This window comes from Chrysochloris asiatica, unplaced genomic scaffold (genome assembly GCF_000296735.1).
Source record: "Chrysochloris asiatica unplaced genomic scaffold, ChrAsi1.0 scaffold00079, whole genome shotgun sequence".
NCBI classification, from domain to species: domain Eukaryota; kingdom Metazoa; phylum Chordata; class Mammalia; order Afrosoricida; family Chrysochloridae; genus Chrysochloris; species Chrysochloris asiatica.
In genome coordinates, this window is record NW_006408597.1 from 452,793 (window position 1) to 475,355 (window position 22,563).

Sequence of the window (22,563 nt, forward strand, 5' to 3'; positions counted from 1 at the left end):
ATGAGATTTCTTAGAATGTTTGTGAGGACCATCTAAAGGAAAGAGGAGAAATGTGTCAGATCTTCGTCCTTTATAAAACTAAATCCAGTGGAAAATTATGAATCTCATGAACAACCTGACTCCCTGTTAAGTTGGACGCTCCTCATACACAAGGAAGGGCAGGTTTGCTTTGCTCTCCACTCGATTCCTACCATCAAGCTTAAAGCTTAGTGCATGCTCAGTATATAATGAATAATGATTCAATGTTAAATGTTGAATTAGAAATTTCACTATCCTGTGATTTATACAAGGATCTCCATGAGGAGCCCTAAAGGGCTTCACATGGAGAAGAGCAGGTTAATGTAAGGTACAAACAGAGGTACAACCACCTCTAATATCGACTTGGAAAGGCTAGAGGCTAGGGGTGACTACATAGCTTTCTTGCTAGTCCTCAACTCTTTCTTCTTGAAGGAAATACATGTTTTAGAAACCCACTAGTGAAGTATCTAATTCTTTTTTAGACGCTATTTATATTTATGTCTCCATTAAGAGATGACATCATCTTCCATTGACCTCACCAGTATTCGCAGTTAGGCTGACATTCAATCACACACATGAGGCAAAAAGGCCTTTTGACTTGTCAGCCTCTACTCAATAGTGAGGTTGGCCCAGGATCAGGCAGTGTTTCGTTCTGCTGCACATAGGGTCGCTATGAGTTGGTACCGACTCGATGGCACCTAACAACAACAACAACTCTATACATTTGCTAAGTACCTTGGACTATCGTCCCAGCTCAAGTTCTTAAAGTCTACATTCTGGTGACCATGTCTGTGTACATCTTGTGTATGTCTAAGTTGAATTCCTTACGACTACAGGCTCAGATGTGACCCCTCTCAGTTCATTTTTTTTCCAGTAGAAAAGTGTCTTTTTCATAAACATTTTAAAACAACAGTCTTATTTGGCAGTCCTTTAATCTCCTTAACACTCTGGTTACACCCACTCCTCACTTACCAACATGGTTAGGTTCCAAAGACTGCTTAATGCAAAACCAGCATTAAGCGAATCAGGGCCAGCCCCAATCTACAGCATTCAGTAAAAACAGAGGATAAACACATCAGATCACAAAAAGGAGGCCTACATCATTACGTAAGTGCTGCCAAACCACTGCAAATCATGACTCAGCCAAATTGACACGTAGCTTTAACCTCTGAGTCAGCATTATTCTTGCCTCCCACCTCAGCATGCATTACTGCCAGATGTACAATGTTAATGTGCAAAACTGTCAGCAAGATTTTTTTTATTATTGTCATGCTAAATGTCGGATAACGAGATAGCCAATAAATGAGGAGTACATATATTCTTCTGTGGACTTTAACTTCCATGTGGTGTTTGCCCCCCGCCTTTCTTTGGCGTATACTCACCAGAATTGTATACATGGAAGCTTATAAAGAATTTCCCCAAACCCTTACTAATGGGGCTTCGACAAATGAAACAGTTCCTAATTTAAGAGAAATAATAGTGATTTAATTCACTGGGTGTTTCTTCTTTTCTTTGTAAATTCCCTTTGGAGTGACTAGGCATTCCAATGGCAGAGAGGCAGTAGCACCAGGCTAAGGTTACGCAGGCTTTCTTGAGTTCCCACCCGTCGATCACCTGGTTATTTATAACCTGGAGTCCTAATGACTCTAACAGAGTGCTGTGGCAGTAACAGAGTAGAATGTGCGTCCGGTCAAGAAGTCCCTGCTTGACCAGGCTGGAGCAGCTAGAAGAACAGAAGATACTTCTGGAAAGAAAGACCTACAGGAAAAATACAAAACAATAGAGGCAGACCGACTGTTACTACAAGAACAAGGAAGTTGCTTGCCCAGGGGACATCAAGGCAAGTTGTCAGGTCCCCTCAGGACAAACCCTCTTCCAAGACTAAAACTCAATGGGAATACACGCTGTGATTGGTGACCATGCTCGTCACCCATAAGGGGAAGTGAGGGAAAAACAGCAATGAAGTGGCAAGATAAGCCCTACAGTGTTCAATAGACTCCTGTGAACCCGGGTGGAGACCTGGTCGGCCAGCAGTGTGGCAAGACCTGGGGAGTCTTGGGCTCAGAGTCAGTGACATAGCCACAGAGGACTAGAGTGGAGAGTGAAGCGTCCAGCTGATAAGAAGAGAGGGCATATGCATAAGAACACCCACACTTGCAGATAATACCCACTTGACCTGGCTTCAATGACCGGATGACCAGAGCTCAACCAGAAGAAGAAGAGGAAAAAAGAGAGTAATCTGATAGAATTTGATGAACTTGACCTACACCTATGGATGCAGTAGCTCAAAAAAGGAAACAAATCCTTACTGCAAGAATCATTCCCAACCCCTCCACACAGAGTAGACAGGGATGGCTACCCAAAATAGGGGGTGGTTGGTGTGTGCTACAAAGGCAAGAAGTGACTGGCTTACAAGCTTTCAAGATGGAACATAGATCCAGAGGGCGTGGAGTAAGGTAGAATCTCCAGTGAGTAGTATCTAATCTGTCTAGACGGGGCTGATGAAATGAAATGCAGATAGGTCTCTTGCAATACAATAGTGAATAATTGTCATCAGGACAGATTGTGAGGGTTGGAAATGTAAAGGTAGACGTTTTATAGCAAGGAGGGGAGTGATTAACTTTTCATTCTAGGAGGGGAGCTTCCTAGGACCATCAAGGGAGAAGAGCAGAGAGCGGGACCCTACCCAGAGAAGCAATGATACCTGAGATGGAGGCAGAGATGATGAGAGCAGCTGGGGACTTTAGACACAGAGAGGGAGAGGGGCTTTGTGCTGACGAACCGGGGGGTGGGGGGAAGCAGGCTTGTAGTGTATCCCCTTTGGTTGGTTGATGATGCATGGAGGGGAGTGTAACCATGGCAATGAAATGATATACGATAGAATGAATGTAAAACTAATGTTCTCCCATGTAAACTATCACATAATTCACAATAAAACATTTATTTAAAAAAAAAAAAAAAAAGAAGTCCCTGCTCTTGTCTTGACTGTGACCACCTTCCCAGCTTGCTCAGGGCAGGTCTCTGATTTGCTTTTCCTTACCTGTCCCAGACAAAGAGACTGCCAAATAGCTGGCTAAGGGTAGGTCTGAGCAATGTACTCTGAAGTTTATGGATGGAAGGTTTTCTACTCAGATAACCTCATCTTTGATATGTCACATCCCTTACTCATCTACCCCCACAGTTTGGCTTCCACAACTCAATTGCACAATTAGATATACTTCTAGCTAATCTTCTTGGAAAACAGTACCAAAAAGCTCAGCACTTATTTATGAATTCTTTTGAGTATGACATTTGATCTTGGGTGATCCCTCTTGAAATGCCTCAATGTGCATAGTGTTAAAAAGTCATGATCTTTCCCCAGGGACTTTCAGAGGTATGGAGAATGTGGCAAGCACCGACAGACTATATAAATAAGTACCCTAACTAACTACCTTACTACAATGCTAACATTATTCACAAAGTGAAGTGATGAGTGGGAAGTATGGGGTCAGGACAGGAGGAGGCGGAGGAATCTGGTGTCTCTTCTCAGTAGTGAGGGAAGAGGAAGGCCTTCTGAATTTAACATGCAAGAAACCCACTGAATTGTTAAAGAAAGTGAGTGGAAGGAGGAGCAGTGATGGAAAGAGGCAGGCAGGTATAAACAGAGAGCAAAGTTCACAGTGGGAGTGGCCTGACTCTATAAACAAATGGACACAGGGGAGGGGACAAGCAAAAAGGCAGCAACTGTCCTTTGGAGATTTCCAAACTCATATTGCTTTGAACTGCGAATGAAACTATTGAATATTTTAAAGATAACTGAATGAGAGGTCAGAAAATGAATCAGCTCTAATTCTGTGTCCACTCTTGGCTTGCTGGATATGGTTGAACTTTCTAGTCACCATTAGCAATCTAGACTCACTGATTAGACAGCGGAGGACTTACACAACTATGTAGTTCATATCAGAACTCCTTACTGGCTAGCTAGATTGATTTTATTTTCTAAGAGCTGCTTCAATAACAAATATTCCTAGGAGCCATTTACGTTAATACCTCCAATTGTATGTCAGAAGTTAGAGAATGTACTTATGCCCCCTTCTTTGGGGATGATCATGGATAGTCTGTTAGGTGTGTGAATGTACAAGAGGTAGGACAATCAAGTAAGGACTTTGGATAACAGCAGGTTTGTGGGCACATATATTGAACAAACTGAAACATCATAAACTTTTATAGTTGAAGCAATTTTCAATCCCATCTCTGAATCACAGAAAGAAGTTTCTCAAGCAAGTATAGGCTTTAAGCAATGAGGCAGGAATTTTTACAGCAGCTCACTGTAGGGAGGAGCAGGGAATGCTCAGTTGTCTAAGACAATGGAATGAGTACTAGGAGAATTGTGTCTGCTTTGAAATGACAGTTGGTGTGAGTCAAGCCATTTATGAAGAGACCACAAGACTTTGGGTTTCATAACATGCAATGCTACAAAGACTGATACTGCAGAAGCCACGTACAATAATTTGGGTTCTTCCTGACTTCTGGTGCCTGAGTTCAAATATCTATTCCACCTTATGGTAGCAAATGGAGCTCTGATGGCACTTTAGGGTAAGCACTGGACTGCTAACCACAGGTCAGCAATTCCAACCCACAAGTGGCTCCATGAGAGAAAAGGGATTTTTTTTTCTGCTCACGTAAAGGTTTACAGCCTTGAAAACACCATATGGGGTCGCTATGACTTAACGGCAGTGGGCTGGGTTGGGTTGAGGGTAGCAAGTAATTTCCATCCCAGTTTTCTGAACCTTAATTCATTCTGTTTTACTGGTAATACATTTTCTACTCCCTCCAAAATTCTGATATTCAATCATTCTTTGTTCAACATGAAACATCATATTGCACATACTCATTGCAGGTGGCTCTACTGAATAAGCATTGGACTGTGAACCATACTGTTGGAGGTTCCACTGCTCTGCAGAGGAAAGATAAGGCTTTCTGCTCCAGCAGAGATTTCCAGCCTAGGAAATCCTATACAGGGTAGCTGTGAGTAGGAACTCACTCAGCGGCACTTAACAACAACAAAACCTGGAAATTGTTTCTAGAAGAGACCATATAGAGACAAGAGAGTTAGCTAGGGGGATGCAGAGAATACTTAATATGTGAACGATGCTGTATTTCACCTTTACTGTGTGTAGTGTAGCTAATAGGCAACAATATAGTAAGTTTATCTGAATAACACATTCTCTTATAATCTATCCGATTAGAACTCCATTTTACTTTCTATAGCACATGATGGCACTGCAGAACTGAGTACTTCTCTCCATAACTGCCCTTCTCAACACCCTCTGCAATATACAATGAGGGGCAATATGTTTCCCTCTGGCTTAGCATCTGTTCTATCAATTGCACGTTGGTTTTAAGGAACTTGGAGAGAATCCGCAAAATCTCCTCAGCAGCTGTTGCACTCTCCATAACGATACGGTTTTTGCATGGAGGCTTTTAGCTTGCGTCATCTGCATATCGCAGATTGTTAATGAGTCTTCCTCCAATCCTGATGCCACATTCTTCTTCATATACTCCTGCTTCTTGGGTTATTTGCTTAGACTCAATATAAGGAGCTCTGGTAGTGTAGTGGTTACAAATTGGGCTGTGAACCGCAAGGTCAGCAGTTCGAAACTACCAGTGGTTCCGCGGGAGAAAGATGAGGCTTTCTGCTCCCGTAAAGATTTACAGCCTCGGAAACCCTGTGCAGGGTCGCTATGAATTGGAACCGACTCCACGGCACTTAACAACAACAACAATCTGTATAGTTAAAGGATACAAGCCTCTCTAGAGCTCCAGCAGTTTGTTGAAATGTTTCAGTTTGTATTTGGTCATTTCCTGGAGACGTGTTCTTCACCAACGCCTTCAGTGCAACCTGGACTCTTTAGTACCACAGGTGCTTGATCATATGCTACTTCTTGAAATGGCTGAACTTTGACCAATCCTTTCTGGTAAAGTGACACTGTGTATTTTTTCCATCTTCTTTTGATGCTATAAGATTTTGCACATAAAATCCTTCAATATTGCAACCCAAGGTTGGAATGTTTTCTGTTCTTTCAGCTTGAGAAATGCTGAGCATGTTCTTTTTTGTTTTTTTATCTCCAGGTCTTCACACATTATAATACTTGACTTTGTCCTCTCGAGCTGCCCTTTGAAATTATTCAGCACTTTTCCTTCATCGTTTCTTCCTGTACTTTAGCTCCTGCACACTCAACAGAAAGGTTCAGAGTCTCTTCCGACATTACTTTAGTCTTTTCTTTCTTTCCTGTCTTTTTAACAGCCTTTTGCTTTCTTCATGGATGATGTTCTTGATGTCACCTCATAACTCCTCTGGTCATTAATATCTAATGTACCAAATCTGTTCTTGAGAAGGTCTCTAAACTCAGGTGTGATATACTCCAGGTCTTATTTTGGCTTTCATGGGTTTGTTTTAGTTTTCTTCAGCTTCAACATAAACTTGCATATGAATGATTGCTCTGGCTGATTATCTGCAGCTTTTCCACCGCCTCTTTACACAGATGTAATCAATTTGATTCCTGAGTATTCCATCTGGGAAGGTCCACATGCATATGCACCTTTTATGTTGTTTTTAAAAAGGTATTTGCAATGAAGAAGTCACTGGCCTTGCAAAATTCTATCATGTGATCTCCAGCCTCATTCCTATTACTAAAGCCATATTTTCCAACTACTGATCCTTATTCTGTTTCCAACTTTTGCATTCCAATCACGAGTAACTATCAGAATATTTTGATTGCATGTTTAACCAGTTTCAGACTGAAAAAGTTGGTAGAATGCTTCAATTTCTTCATCTCACTGTCTTTAGTGGGTGGTGTAAAAATTTAAATACTAGTGGTATTAACCGGTCTTCTTTGTAGGCATATGGATATTATTCCATCACAGACAGCATTATACTTCAAGAAAAATCTGGAAATGCTCTTTTTGACAATGAATATGATGTCATTCCTTCTCAATTTGTTGTTCCTGGCACAGTACACTATGATCATTCAATTCAAAAGGGCCAATACCAGTCCATTTCAGCTTGTTAATGCCTAGGACCTAGGATCTTTATGCATTCCATTTCATTCTTGATGATTTCCAGTTTTCCTAGATGCATACTTTGTACATTCCACGTTCCACTTAGTAATGGATGTTTACAGCAGTTTCTTCTCATTTTGTTGTGCCCCATTATGAAAAGAAGGTTCTGAAAGCTGTGCTCTAGTCACATTACTAAGGCCGATTCTACTTTGAGGAGGCAGCTCTATCCAAGTTGTATTTTGAGTGCCTTCCAACCTGCAGGGTTGTGGAACTATATCAGACAATGTTCTGCTGCCTCTCCTTGTTCCTAGTCTGTCTGTCTAGAAACGCCACTGAAACCTGTTACCATGAGTGATCCTGTTGGTATTTAAAATACTAATGGCATAACTTCCAGCATTCAAGAACACAAAATCAACCACAGTACAACAAACTGGCAAACAAGTGGTAGTCTACAGTAATAAAAATTTTTAAAAGAGAAACAACAACAACAAAAAAAAATTATAATCTATGAGGAAAGAAGTCAGAATAGTGATTACCTGGGAGAAGGATAGTATTTACTGGGAAGGAACGTAAAATAAGTTGAGTGTGATGGAAATGTTCTATACTGTGTATTGGGAGGTGACTCCATGGGTGTAAAAAGTGTCACAACTCATCTTCATTGAATATTTAAGATACATGCATTTTATTTTATGCAAACTACACCTAAAAAAAGAAACAAGCAAATAGCATTTGACCTTTATCTTCTGTTAAAAAACCTAATTTTATTATTACATACTTTCATCCCTGACTTTCCTGAATTTAGTTAGATAATTTCTTAGTCTTCCATGCACTTTACAACATTGGGATCATATGTAAAGGGTTATGCACATGTAGTTATTTCATTTCAGCGCAATTCAAACCACCTTTATTAGGCACTGGTCCAAAAAAGGCACTTTTCCTACGTGGTTGAGGACCACCAAGAAGAGTACACATAGTTTCTGCCTTCAAAGAGCTCACAATCTGGAGGACCTGCATTTGTTTAGGGGAGTGTCTAGGGAAAATGAGGGGGTGGGAAACTGGAATTGGTAGGGCTTTGGACAAGGTGGCATTTAAATTCTGATTGAAAGTCTTAGGAAGAACTGTGTTAGGCAGAGAGTGATGGAACATATTAGCCCCTGAAAGTTCAAACAATCAACCGATCATGATAGTTTGAAGAAGTGAGAGGAATGCAGGCTTAGGGACATGAATGAAGGTCACTGAGCTCTTTGGAGGAGAGGCTGAAAGAAATGTCTCTGAAAACCGGGACCTGAAGAGATACTAAGAAATTCAAAGCTACATGTAGCGAAAAGAGAGGCAATGGGTCAGTGATAGTTGACTCTAGCATTTAAGTTGTACTCGTACAGTGTAATACAACTGACTGGTTCCAGAGGCATTCAGTATATCAATGAGAAAACTTCTTTCACTAGTAAGAAAATAAAAGACAAATTGCATTTAGATAGAAATTTAATACCAAACAATGAAAATGTCTTCTGATAAGTCTTAACTCAACAAGACTTGCTATTGGTAACTGTTTAGGAGCAGTGCCTAAATTTTTTTTTTTTTTTTGCTCATGGTGACAAGTGCCTCAATTCTTTGAGACTGTTTATGATTTTAAAGCAATACCTAACAAACTGCAAGTATTAAAGATGAGAATTGTTCTTTTGACCTTTGAGTTTTCTCCTTGAAATAAGATTATATATGTATATATTCTTTTACCCTTTGCTGTTTTGAATCTATGGAGGTATAGTGAGATGGTTCTTTTGCAAAAAGAGATGAAGTACAACCAAACTGGTATGAAGAGATCTTGGAAAACTCAGAAATGACCTAGAGAAACAATGTGAACTTTTGATGACCTATATACTGGGTCAGAAGCTCAGAAGTATATGAAATGATAAATTCCAGCTCATCTTCTTGCCTGAGAACAAGTGAAAGCACTTAAAAACTTTAAAATATTTTGTTTATTTGAGAGGATAAAAGGCTCTTAGAAAGAATTAAAGAAATAATCCAAGAAAGAAGGCAAAAATAGAAATAAATGGTTTGGGGTGCCAGAAAAAAATCAGAATCAATTCAAGATCTGGGTTTGACAAAACTCTGGAGGTTAGTGGAGGCTCCCTGAGCCACCCACAGGCCCTGAACTCCAGGCCCCGAGGAGGAGAGGAGACAGTGCAGCTCGGAGGCCAGGAGCTGGCCTCTAGAACAAGACTGTTGGGTTCAAATTCTGGCTCTACTCCCAAAACACAATCTCAATCTCCCTATGCCTTAGTTTCTTCACAACTGCGAAATGAGGATAAGAATCAATCTACCCGCTATTGGATGTTGTTGCTATTGTTAAGTGAAGGATTAAATGTGATAATCAATAGGATTTAGCATAATGTCTGGTAAACAATAAATGCTCAATAAATTGAGTCCTAAGCTGGCTTTGTAGGATAAACACTGTACTGCTAACGGCAAGATCAAACCCACCACCAGCCAGCTACTTAGAAACCCCATACAATGTTACTGTGAGTCACAGTTCCCTAGACACCACTTATCAACAAAAACACCACCATTCAACTGGTGGAAGGTGAATCCAAACAGCAAGGCCACTAATGCTTCTCAGAAAAACAGAGTGGCAAGTTATACTTACAATCCCCTTAGTGTTGTGTCCCTCTGTGGTAACCTGGGTGATAAACGAGGGAGTCAAGCTAGTGGATCCAAAAAGGTACCCTGGGGTCACTCAGGATGTGTGGGCAGGGCAGCCAAGCCCACTTGTCAGTCTCACGCACAGAGACAGCTGATGTGCGTCACCCCAGCCCCAGGGGGCCTGCTGCTGCTATCAAGGGCAGGGCACCGGCTCCCCTGGAAAATGTATGGGAATCACTAATATCGCTCATTACCAATTGTTCAGGCACAGATGTGAGGCATTGCCACAATTACATCTCCCCACCACCCAGCACTCCTAGTGCGGTTAATACAAACCTAAGTTATCAGAAGGGACGACATCTCCAACCACCTTTTCCAAATGAAGCAAAACACATAAACTTTGGTTAAGGATCAAAAGCAATATATTCTCAAAGCAATAAATTTAAGGAAAAAAGATAAAAATGCAGGAAGTAATCCAACAGACAAAGATAGCTACTATCAGCATTTTCACATATATTCTTCTTCTGTGTGGGCACCCCTCAGAGTGACTCGGTACCATCTGCTTTATGACCAGCTGTTTTTCATCTAACCAGATGTGAACATTTCCCATACAATGGTACTGGTTTTTTTGGCAGTTTTATTTCACTCTTGACTTTGATTTCACTACAAGTCAACTAAACTCCTGGAGCCCTTCTTCATGCTCGCCTTTTCCCACCTCACACTTGAATTAGTATGTCTTCTAGAAACAAAAGTCCCTAGCATTTATGTAAAATGAATTCACTGACAAAAATGGCAATAAGTGAGCCAATCAATCAATGAAGGTTAAGCCACACAGACTTCATTGTCAGCTTACATGGATTCGCTGTTTGAGTACAATTGCCCAGTTCATTCTCACATACTAAATGATAGTTATTATCTTGCTCATATTTCTCTTTGGTGCTCACAAAATTTCATTATGCCATTCTGAAACTCAGTTACAATAATTCTTTTCTAGTCTCTGTCTCTTTCTAAAGTAATTCTACCATGATGGGAAATAAGGTTAGTCTAATAGCTTATTTTTTCATGAATCAATGCTGGGCTTTAATGATCACCCTTTCCGTCTTTAAAGGTTGCCAAAATATTAGTTTGCTAATCTGTTGACTGTGGCCTGAAATTGACATCTAAATGATATCTAAATTCGTAATCATGAGAACTGTTTTTCTTTGGACACAGTAATTCAATTATTAAGTAGAGAAAATATGATTGCATAACTTGACTCTTGTAAGTTTCGTTTTCCCTAAGAAATTAAAGGTTTGGATGGGACACAGATGTGCCCTGAAAACTAAGAGCGTAATATGGAGACTGTATTATTAATTGGCACCTCCCCGAAAGAGATGTGAGAAGACTTCAAAAAAGTTTGTGGAAAAATGGAATTAAAATGGAATTTTTCCAGGATCTTTTTGGAGCCCCCTTGGATATGCCTTTCATACATTTTATTATACCTCTTAAAAGAAAAGGTAAAAGAGAAAGGACTACAGAATAAAAGGTGGCTCAAGATCAGTAGACACACACACACACAAATGATGCAAGACATAAAACAGATTAAGAATATGAGCAGGAGCCAACAAATAAGATATCTAATTTGAAACACAGAATTGAAAGAAGAGAGAAGCAGGTTTGTGAGTATTCAGAAACAGAAAACGACAAGAAAAGCAGTAGTGGTAGCTAGAAGATGCATGGGGGGATAGCTGGACTCACTTTACTTTGATTTTACTAAGTAATGTGAGACAATGACATATATCTGGGAAGAACATTACTGAGATATCCGGTCAAAAAGCTAAAGGCTATACGCCTCTCTTTTAAAAATACAAGGTTCCAGACAGCTGGACTTGACAATGGATACAGAATGTGAACCAGGCCTCTGCCATCTGCACACTTCTGCCACTCCATGACTGATGGAATGGTCCCTGGGAAGGGGAAGTAGTAGTTGGATTTCTCAGTGTATCTGGCAGAGACTCTGGGGCGCAAACTGTATGGAACACAAAGCTAGGTATAAAACCAAACTGCTCAGAAGGTTAAGCTTACAGCACTGTTGTAGAAGGCAATTTAGCATCCTGGGAGACCACCGGCTATGTAATGGACACTCCTGGGTCCTTTATCTATTAGCAGTCTAGATTTGAAAAGACAGGTTGATCCTTTGCCTTTATTAGCAAACAATGTCTTTGATCCAGCTCTTTACTTGACATCAGCAGTATTACCTACCACACCTGACAAATGGGGCTGTGAACTCACTAAAAGAGAAGAGTGACCTTTGAGAGGGCCCATAGGGAGAGCCCCTGACCCCAGCCCAGAACATGCTTCTTCTGTAATGTGAACTAAGGCCTTTGAACTGGTTCATTCTAGTTTGACTCCCTGCTGATAATTTGTTTTTTTTCTATCTCAGATATAGGGAATCGGAATCTACAATTTAACAAGATACCCAGGTTATTCTTATGTAAACATTTGAATCTTTTGGGGATATTGTTAAGATGTAGGTTCAGATTCAGTATATCTGAGATGGAAAGGCAAAGTATCAGTAGGGGATTGAATGGGAATGAACCAGTTCAAAGCACTGGTGTAAAGACAAGTCCTCTGAAATTTGCTATCTGGAGATTAACTGGAGAGGCTATTCCAAGATCACAGCTGGCGGAAAATGCAGGCACCTGCCTCTGATACGTTTGGTCCATTAGAATGCATGATCCTGGTCCTCAGCTGCTCGGACTGTCTACGGAATCATTACCTTCTCAGGAGAGGCAGTGGCTCTCTAAGTGTACCCCTTCACCAGCAGCATCAGTGTCACCTGGAATCTTGATAAACATGCAAATAAATGGCCCTCCAGCCCAGACCTACTGGAATAAGAAACTCTGGTGGTGGGGTTCAGTAATCGGTGCTTTTAACAAGTCTTCAGGTGATTCGATGCTCACAGCTGTGGGTAAGAGCATTAGATTCTGCAACCACATTATTTGGTTTCAAATCCAATGTGTCCTGTTGGGAAAACTGCTTGACTTCTTATGCCTAGTTATTTGTAAAATGGAGACAATAATAGTACTTAATTCGTAGGGTAAGTACTTTATGTTGGATTACACCTCAACCTAAAGTAAACAGAAATGCTCACAACTGGACCAATACGCAAATTCATGATAAGTGGAGAAAACAATGAAGTTGTCAAGGATTTCATTTTTTTGGATCCACCAATGGAAGCAGCAGTCAAGAAATCAAATGACACCTGTTGTGGCTAGGTGCCGTTGAGTTGGTACCGAGTAATAACGACCTTATGCACAACAGATCAAAACACTGCCTAGTCCTGAGCCAACCTCACCATTGTTCCTCCACTTGAGCCCATTGCTGCTGCCACTGTAGATCTTCCTCTGTTTAGCTGACCCTACGCTTTACCAAGCCGGCAGTTCAAGCTCACCAGCTGCTCCTTGGAAACCCTATACAGGGTCGCTATGGGTCGGAACCGACTCGACGGCACTTCACAACAACAACAACAACAACACTTTACCAAGCATGATGTCCTTCCCCAGGAACTGGTCCCTCCTAATAATATGTCTGAAGGATGAGAGACAAAGTCTTGCCATCCGGCTTCTAATGAACATTCTGGCTGTACTTCTTCCAACACAGATTTGTTCTTTTGGCAGCCCAAGGTACTTTTAATATTCTTCTCCAACACCGTGACTCAAATGCATCAGTTCTTCTACGGTCTTCTTTATTTATTGTCTAACTTTCACATGCATAACAATGAGGCTATTAAAAATACCATGGCTTGGGTCAAGTGCACCTTAGTCCTTAAACTGACATCTTTGATCTTGAACACTTTTTAAAGAAGTCTTCGGCAACAGATTTGACTGCTGCTTCCATGAGTGCTGATGATTGATCCAAGCAAAATGAAGTCTTTGACAATATCGATCTTTTTCCCATTTATTAAAATGTTGTTTATCGGTCCAGTTGTGAGAATTTTTGTTTTCTTTACATTGAGGTGCAACCCATATCAAAGGCAATGGTTCTTCGACCTTCATAAGTATTTTAAGTCCTCTTTGTTTTCAGCAAGCAAGGTTGTTTCATCTGCATATCGTAAGTTGCTAATGAGTCTTCCTCCAACCTCGATGTCACATTTTACTTCGTATAATCCAGCTTCTAGAATTATGAGCTCAGTTTACAGATTGAATAAGTATGGTAGAAGAATGTAAACCTGGTGCACACCTTTGCTAATTTTAAACCATTCAGTGCTCCCTTGTTCTGTTCGAACAACTGCCTCTTGGTTTACAGGTTCCTCATGAGCACAATTAAGTGTTCTGGAATACTTATTCTCTGCAATGTTGTCCACAGCTTGTCACGATCCATGCAATCAAAAGCTTTTGCATGGTCAATAAAGCACAGGTAAAGATCTTTTTGGTATTCTCTGCTTTCAGCCAAGATCTACCTGACATCAGCAATGCTATCCCTTGTTCCACGGCCTCTTCTGACATCAGCAGTGATCTTTCTCATTCCACGGCCTCTTCTGAATCTGGCACAAATGTCTAGCAGTTCCCTGTCAACGAACTGTTGCAGCGTTTTTAATGATCTTTAGCAAAATTTCACTTGCATGTGAGATTAATGCCATTGTCTAATTATTTCCACATTCTGTTGGGACACAAATATGGATCTCTTCCAATCTGTTGGCCAGGTAGCTGTCTTCCAAATTTCTTGGCATAGATGAGTGAGTGCCTCCAGGGTCAGATCAGTTTATTGAAAGAGAACAATTTCTGAAGCCTTGTCCTTTGCCAATGCCTTCACATACTCCTGTTCCACACTTACTATCTCATTATCTGACTATTCACATTTATAACTAAGAAAAACTTCTCGGGAGGTGTTTCTGATGGTCCAGCCCTCATGCAGGGCTGAAGCCAGGCCAAGGTACCCTCTGTGGGCCCCCAGAACACAATACTTGAGGCCTCATCAAAGACCAGGTCACATACAGGATGGTGGCTGACTAGCTGTGGATGCTTTTCCACAATGCTTTGGGTGCAGCCCCAGAAGGTGCAGGGTGATGGTGGGATGATGAAAAGTTCTGGGCAGCAGGGGGAAGTTAGGGGAGGGCCTGAAAGTGCTGGGGAAATCACACTTGGGAAGCAAAGAGTGGATGGAGAGAAGAGGGTCACTAGGGGCTGTGAGGCCAGGGCAGATCTAGGACAAGTGGGGTCCCAACCCAGGCAGGCAGATGGCAATGGTAGCTGAGGGTAACACCCGACCACCCTTACTTGCAACCCTGAAGGCTCTGTGGTAGTGGGAAAGGTATGGTGGGGAAGCGGGGCCACCATGCTACACACATTCCAAGATGCACCAGGAGTGCCCAATGGTTGGTGAACAACATTGGTGCCAAACACTGGCATGATCCTGACTCACATTAACTCTTATTTTGCATAATGACCTAGTCTTTGGAACCTAACCATGTTGATAGGTGAGGAGTCAAAGTATTACATTGGACAACTCTGCGGCAAAAGCGTTAAAAAAGCAATAATGCTACTTTGAGGACTGAGGCGCATCTGATCCAAGCCATGGTGTTTTCAATTGTCTCATGTGCATGTGAAAGCTGGACAATGAATACGACAGAGAAGAGTTGAAACCTCTGAATTATGGTATTGGTGAAGCATGGTGACTATACCAGGGCTGTCAGAAGAACAACCAATTCTGTCTTAGAAGAAGGAATGTCAGAATGATGCTTGAGAGTATGGATCACAGTGAGATGCCGTCTCACTTGCTTCGGACATGTTATCAGGCGGGACCACTCGTTGGCAGACAACATGCTTGGTAAAGCAGAGGATCAGTACAAAGAGGAGGATCTTAACAAGATGGACTATCATGACGGTTGCCACAAGGGTTCAAACACAGGAACCACTGTGAGGATGGCACAGGAGGGGGCAGTGGTTCCTTCTGCTGGACATGGGGCCACACTGAGTCAGAACTCACTTGACAGCATCTAACACTAGCAGCACCTCACAGGGTAGCACTGAGCACTAAATTAGGTAGTATACATATGAAACTTTTGAAACAATTGCTGGTACATAGTAAAAGTTAGCTTCATAATCATTTCATATTGAGTTCAGGAACATAAAGCCTTTAGTATCTGGCATGTTGTATGTACTACGTGTTAATAATACTCTATCTCATTTATGATTTTACTTTTTAGGTTGAATGTGATATACCCCTGATTTCTCACAAATCAACAGGCAAGCAATCCATATTCCTATATCGTAACTTGTGCTTTTTTTTCTTTTTCTTTTTTAAAGTTTAAACTGCCCTTTGGATTCAGAGACGGTAATCCGTTTTAGTATCAATGTGATTAAAAAGGAATATAGAAGGGGACTTCAACACGTTTGTAGACAACGGAATACTATGCTACCTTGAAGAACAAGAAGCTGCAGGCTATCGCAAAACATGGATGAACCTTGAGGACATTATGCTGAGTGAAATTAGTCAGTCACAAAGGAGAAATACCGAATAGGACCATTATTGTAAAAGCTTAAGAAAAGATACCATACTAAAATGAAAAAAAATTCTTTGTTGGTTACCAGTGGGTTGGAGTGCAGGAGGGGGAGGGGCCCAGAAGGAGGTGGAGGGAGGTGCCAGTAGAGTACAAGCTAGGGGCAGACACATCATAGTTCGGGTGTGGGGAGGGCAATACACAAGAAGTGGGAGGGGGTGGAAGAACAAGGTAGATAAGGGAACACTGAGACAGGTTTGCATGGGCTAAATGGGACAGAGGCAAATAGTGATGTATGCTCAACCTTGGAACAACAGGGTTCTGGGATACAGGGACTGAGGCATGGTTTGGATGGGTAAAAGAGGGGAAATAATGTTAAGATGCTTGGCTGTCTTTTGAATCTTGGTTTCCCTTGTCTACTACTGTAAAATAGACACTTGAGGGGGAAAGAAAGGAATAGCCAGAAACATCAACATAGAAAGCTTGTAAGTCCATCTTCGGCCTATAACTGATTGTTGTTGTTGTTGTTGTTAAGTGCCATCGAGTCGGGTCCGACCCATAGCGACCCTGTACAGGGTTTCCGAGGGTGTAAATCTTTACGGGAGTAGAAAGCCTCATCTTTCTCCCGCGGAGCAGCTGGTAGTTTCGAACCGCTGACCTTAAGGTTCGCAGCCCGATTCGTAACCACTACGCTATTCCTAAAATGGGGCTAGAACTTGCCCAGGGAAGGAGGCTTCCTGTTGAGTCTTTGCATTGCTTAAGACCATAGGTAGAATATGGACCCCCACCCAGAATCTTCTGAGGCGGGAAATTTCCACTTGAAAGGACAAGCAGACCAGCCTGGAGCTACTAGTAGAACAGAAGATACTTCTTGAAAGAAACACCAGCAGTAAAAATAAAGAACAATAAAGGCAGTGTGATTGACTACTACAAGAACAAGCAAGTTGTCTGCTGGGCAGCCATTAAGGCAAATGATTGTGCCCCCTCAGGGCAAACCCCCTTTTAAGATTGAGACTCAAAGGGAAAACAGGAGCAGGCATGTGGTCAACCTTGGAACAGCAGGGCTCTGTGATACAGGGATCAAGGCATAGATTGAAGAGGGCAAATAATACTAAGATGCTTGACTGTCTTACATATATTGGTTTTCCTTTCTTACTATTGTAAAATGGACACTTGAGTTGAATAGAAAGGAATGTCCGGAAACATGATTACAGAAATCTTCTAAGACCGGCTTCAGCCTATAACTGACTGGAATACCTAAAAGGAGTTCTAGAATTTGCCCAGTGAAATAGTCCTCTTGTGGAGCCTTTGCAGAGTACAGGACCTTAAGGGATTCCTGAGTCCCATCCAGAACCTTCTGAGGTGGGACATTTCCACTAGAAAGGCCAAGCAGACCAACCTGGAACAACTAGAGTGACAGAAGATACATCTTCAAAGAAAGATATCAGCAGGAATAACCCAAAACAAAAATGGCAGGATGACTGGCTACTGCAAGAATAAGCAAGTTGTTTGCTGGGAAGCCATCAAGGCAAGCAATCAAGTTCCTTCAGGCAAACCCCCTCTATAACGGAAACTCAGGCTTGCTGATGACCACATTGGTCTACTGGTGAGTGGAAGAGGGGGAAAGGCCTCAATGAGGAAATGGGCTGAGTTCAACCATGCTCCACAGACTCCTGTTGATCTGGAGATGAGAGAGAGAAGAGGAAGGGCTGATTGATCCAAAGTGTTGTGAGACCTGGGGACACTTGAGACCATGGACAAGGACACAGCCACAGAGGGCTAGACCTGAGAGTGAAGCATCCAGCTGATATGAAGTGAGGGGAGATGCTTAAGAACACCCAAAGCTGCAGATAGTACCCATCTGACCTAGCCTCAATGGCTTGATAATCAGAACTCAACTAGAGGAATATAAAAATAAAAAAGAACTAAACAATTTTTGATAAAGGAAATGAGGGTCAATTGCTACAATTTGATGAACTTGACCTCTACTCATGGAGGCAGTAACTCTAAATACCAACAGAGAGGGAAGGAGTCTTCACATCAAGTATCAATGCTATCCCTTCCGTACACAGGGTAGATAAGGATGGGAAACTTAAAATGAGGGGACAATATAAAGGCATGAAGTGACTGGCTTACAAGGATTTAAGGGAGAGTTTAGTTTAAGAGTGTGTGGAGGGAAGAAAGTCCCCACCGATAGTTTTCATCTTGTCTATCTAGATGGGTCTGGTTAAAAGAGATGGGATAAAATTCTTACGATTCAATAGTGAGTAATTATTATCATGACTAATTGAGACTGTACAATTGTAAAGGCAGAAGTTTACTCCTCAAAAACAGGGGAGTAGTTAATCTTACTGTCTAGAAACAAAGGACCCTGGGACCATCAAGGGAGAAGAGCACAAACAGAATACGAGGCCTTATCCAGAGAAGCAGCGATACCAGAGATGGAGGCAGAGATAGGGACATGGAAAGAGGGAGCAGCTGAGGACTCTAGATTCATGGGAAGAGAGGGACTAAGCGATGGCAGCCAGGAGACAGACTTGCAAAATGTGTGCTTTGGTGGTGTAAATTGTTATATATGCCTGAGTGTTTAAACAACAACAAAAAAAAGCTAAAGTGAATAGAGAGAAATACTGTTAATACTGTACGTGGAAGGGATTATAATCATTGTAATGAAAGAAGGTTTATGATTTGTTGAATGTAAAACTGATGATCTGCCTTATAAACTTTCACTAAATCCACAATAAAAACCTTAAAAATAAAATGTTTGTGGAAAAATTGAGATCATTAAAAATTCCATTTGTCCTCGAATTTTTTGAAGCCCTCTCATAGAATTTGTATTTTAGGAGTTGAATCTAACATAATTCTTTACCCCTAGAGTTCCACATTCAGACATTACACTGTGGATGAAGAAATGCATGGTTCATCTCTCTGTGTGGTCTACTGCCTGATTCCCCCACACCGATTCCATAAATGGCTGCCAAGAGGCACATCTTTTACTTCCTCTTCTGTCCCCTTAACACCTTTTCATGACACCAAAGTTCCCCTGCTTACACACCATAGTTATTAAAGTATAATTTATATAACGTGTTGATCAGCGTTTGAATATGAAGCCATTCTGAGGAGTTGAAAGGACCCAAAGGCCCCACAATTTCTATCCCCTAAAGTAGGGGTGGGGAACCCTTTTTCTGCCAAAATTTGTAACATCATTCGTGGGTCACACAAAAATTTCAACTTAAAAATTAGCATGTTATCTTTGGTCAAACATTTAATTTACTCACCCCTAAAGTGGCGCTCAAAGGAGCTCTGGTAGCGTAGTGGTTACAAATCGGGCTGCGAACCTTAAGGTCAGCAGTTCGAAACTACCAGCTGCTCCACGGGAGAAAGATGAGGCTTTCTGCTCCCGTAAAGATTTACAGCCTCAGAAAACCCTGTACAGGGTCGCTATGAGTCAGAACCGACTCCACGGCACATAACAACAACAACAAAGTGGCACTCGAGTGTTGGTGTAGCGCTGTGGGTTAATGCATAGGACTGCAAAGCTGCTTAAACTGCAAGGTCGGTGGTTTAAATTCACCACCTGCTCCTCGGAAACCTTATAGAGGGTCTCTGTGGGTCACAATCGACTCAACAGCACTTAAAAACAGCAACAACAATGCAATTCCTAGTTTGGTGCTGTAGGATCAGCACTGGACTGAGAACCACAGGTTGGCAGTTCAAACCCACCAGCTGCTTTTCAGAAACCCTATACAGGAGTGCTATGAGTTGGAACTGACTTGATGGCACTTAACAACAACAAACGTGATGGCTAGAACTGCGGTTGCCTTGGCAGGCCCAGACCAAATGATTTTGGCCTGTGGGCCATGCTCTAAAGTAACAAGATTTTCCTTATAGCCTTATACGCTCACCTGATGTTTGATAAAGCTGCAAATCCAATAAAAAGGAAGGACAGTATTTGTAACAATGGTGCTGGATCAACTGCATGGCCACAGGCAAGAAAATGAGCCTCAACCTACACCTGCCACCCATACAAAAACGAACTCAAAACAGTCTTAAATGTAAAACCAGAAAATCATCCAAAGTTGACTTGAAAACACATTTCAAGCCAGTTATGCTTCAGTGGTAGCTGCCGGCAACAGGAGGAGGAGACCAAGACAAGGAAGTGCAGATGCCAGGTTCAATGTTCTTCACGTTTGGATCTTACTCACACCTCTTAATGACCCTAAATTGTGGCTACTAATCCTGTCCTCACGTTACAAATGAGGCAACCAAGGCCAAGAGAGGTTAAGGTGCCCACCCAACTCATGGAAGAGTCTGAGCGCTGGCCTGCTCTGCAGTGGTCATGCCCAGGCTGACCACTGCCCTACCCTCTGGGGCTGCCCCTCTGAACCTGTCTATATCTGACCCAAAAGGTAAGATTTCTTTTCTATCTTGTGTCCAACAGACATTTAAAGGAGCCTGCAGAAAGCTTAAATTGAAATGGCAGTGTAGAACTGGGTTAGCCCAGAACCTTCACTTCATATCCTCTTTAAGTCCTCATTTTTGGATGAATGGCTAGGCCAGGAGGCAGATGCCTGTCTGTGGTGACTTGCAGTCACAAGGTTTGAGAGTGAGTGCCCTCAGACTGGAGAAGTATCTGCATCTCACGGTGTCAAAAGCGGGCTTCCAAGAGAAACGAAGCCCCCAGCCTCCAGATGAGCGCTCCGAGTTCCACACAGGCATCGGAAAGGGCTTCATGTGGAGGTTATGACTGCTGATGGACAAAGACTGCCATCTGTCACCAGGACGCTCCCCTGCCGTTAAGCGTCTTGGTAAGCTGCTGCTGACTAAGCAGGCAGCTCAATTTCCAGTTTGAAAGCCTAACTCACAAGGGGTTAAGCATACGAGTACTGTGAGGTGTTTTAGCAGGCAGGTGTTTCCTTATTGTTCTACTATCTGCCTCCACTACCCTTCCTCTGAGGCAACAGGAGGGGCACATGAAGTCTCTATATACAAGGACTCCCTCAGAGGGGAGCAAGAGGAAGGGGCCATCCAGGTGTGGAAGGGTTAAGGCATGTCTTCTCCTGCCAGTTCACCACTCCTATCACTTTGAAAAGTTGCTGGGTTTATAGGAAGAGCGTGAAAATGTTGCAGCGATCCCAGTCAACATTTGGTTCTCATTATGGTGGACAATCTCTCTCCTCTCTCCTTTCCCCGGCCCCCAACCTTTTTCTATTTTTTCCACATTTTTATGTTAAAAGTACATCAAACACTTTTCTTTCTTTTAAATATTTTCTTTAACCATCCTTCCCTCGATATGCTGGATTCTGTGACTTTTCTGGTTACTCATTACTGAGGGTGGACGGAGGCTCGGGCTCCTTGGGTAAAACCAGTCCAAGCAAACTAGGGAGAAGAACACCTAATATGAGTGGACAGAAGGTCTTCAGTCACGGGGGTTCTGTTCATCTTCACTGATGCTAAGAGACCACCGGGAGACCGCTGCCCTCCTGCTCCTGGGCCCCATCTCAGATCTCCTCCTGCCCTCTACAAATCTATCTGACGTCAAGGTGGATTTCAAATTACTTCATCAGTGCTCTGGTAGCGTAGCGGTTACGAATCGGGCTGCGAGCCTCAAGGTCAGCTGCTCCTGTAAAGATTTACAGCCTCAGAAACCCTATACAGGGTCGCTATGGGTCGGAATCTACTTGACAGCACTTAACAACAACAACAACATCTGTGAAAAGAGAGGGAATTTGTATGAAAAGGTGACTTTTACACTAGGATAAGGAGCAGTCCAGAGGAATGGATAGAAACATCACAGTACACAGCGTTGACAAAGACATGGAGAGAAGAACACATTTCTATAGTCCAGAATGGAGGACATGCTGGTACAGTCTTTTTAGAGGCCAATCTGGTTCATATTTATAAAAATACAAAGTGTATATGTGACTTGATCCAACAAATTCTATTTCTATAAATGTATCCTGTAGAAACACTTGCACGTCTGTACAAAGATGTATGTACAAGGTATTCATTGCAGATGTGATTTTACTATTCCTAAAATACTTACAACTGTATTGTTGTTAGGTGCTGTCTAACTGAACATGACCTCATGTACAACAGAACAAAACACTGTCTGGTTGTGAGCCAGCCTCATTACTGTTGCTATATTTGAGCTCGCTGTTAATAGCCACTATTGTCAATCCATCTTGTCGAGGGTCTTCCTCTTTTCACTGACTTTCTATTTAACCAAGCAGGATGTCCTTCTCCAGGGACTGGTCCCACTTGACAACAAGTCCAAAGTACACTAGACAAAGTCTCGTCATGCTCATTTCTAAGGAGCATTCTGACTGTACTTCTTCTAAGACAGACTGGTTTCTTCTTCGGGCAGTTCATGATATACTCAG

The 22,563-nt window shown here is 42.1% G+C and overlaps 1 protein-coding gene across 1 annotated transcript in view; it reads right to left on the bottom strand.

The window, feature by feature from the left end:
• TTLL5 (tubulin tyrosine ligase-like family, member 5) overlaps positions 1-22,563 on the bottom strand; it is a 343,961-nt gene that overhangs the window by 62,882 nt on the left and 258,516 nt on the right. The gene's annotated exons all lie outside the window — the stretch shown is intronic.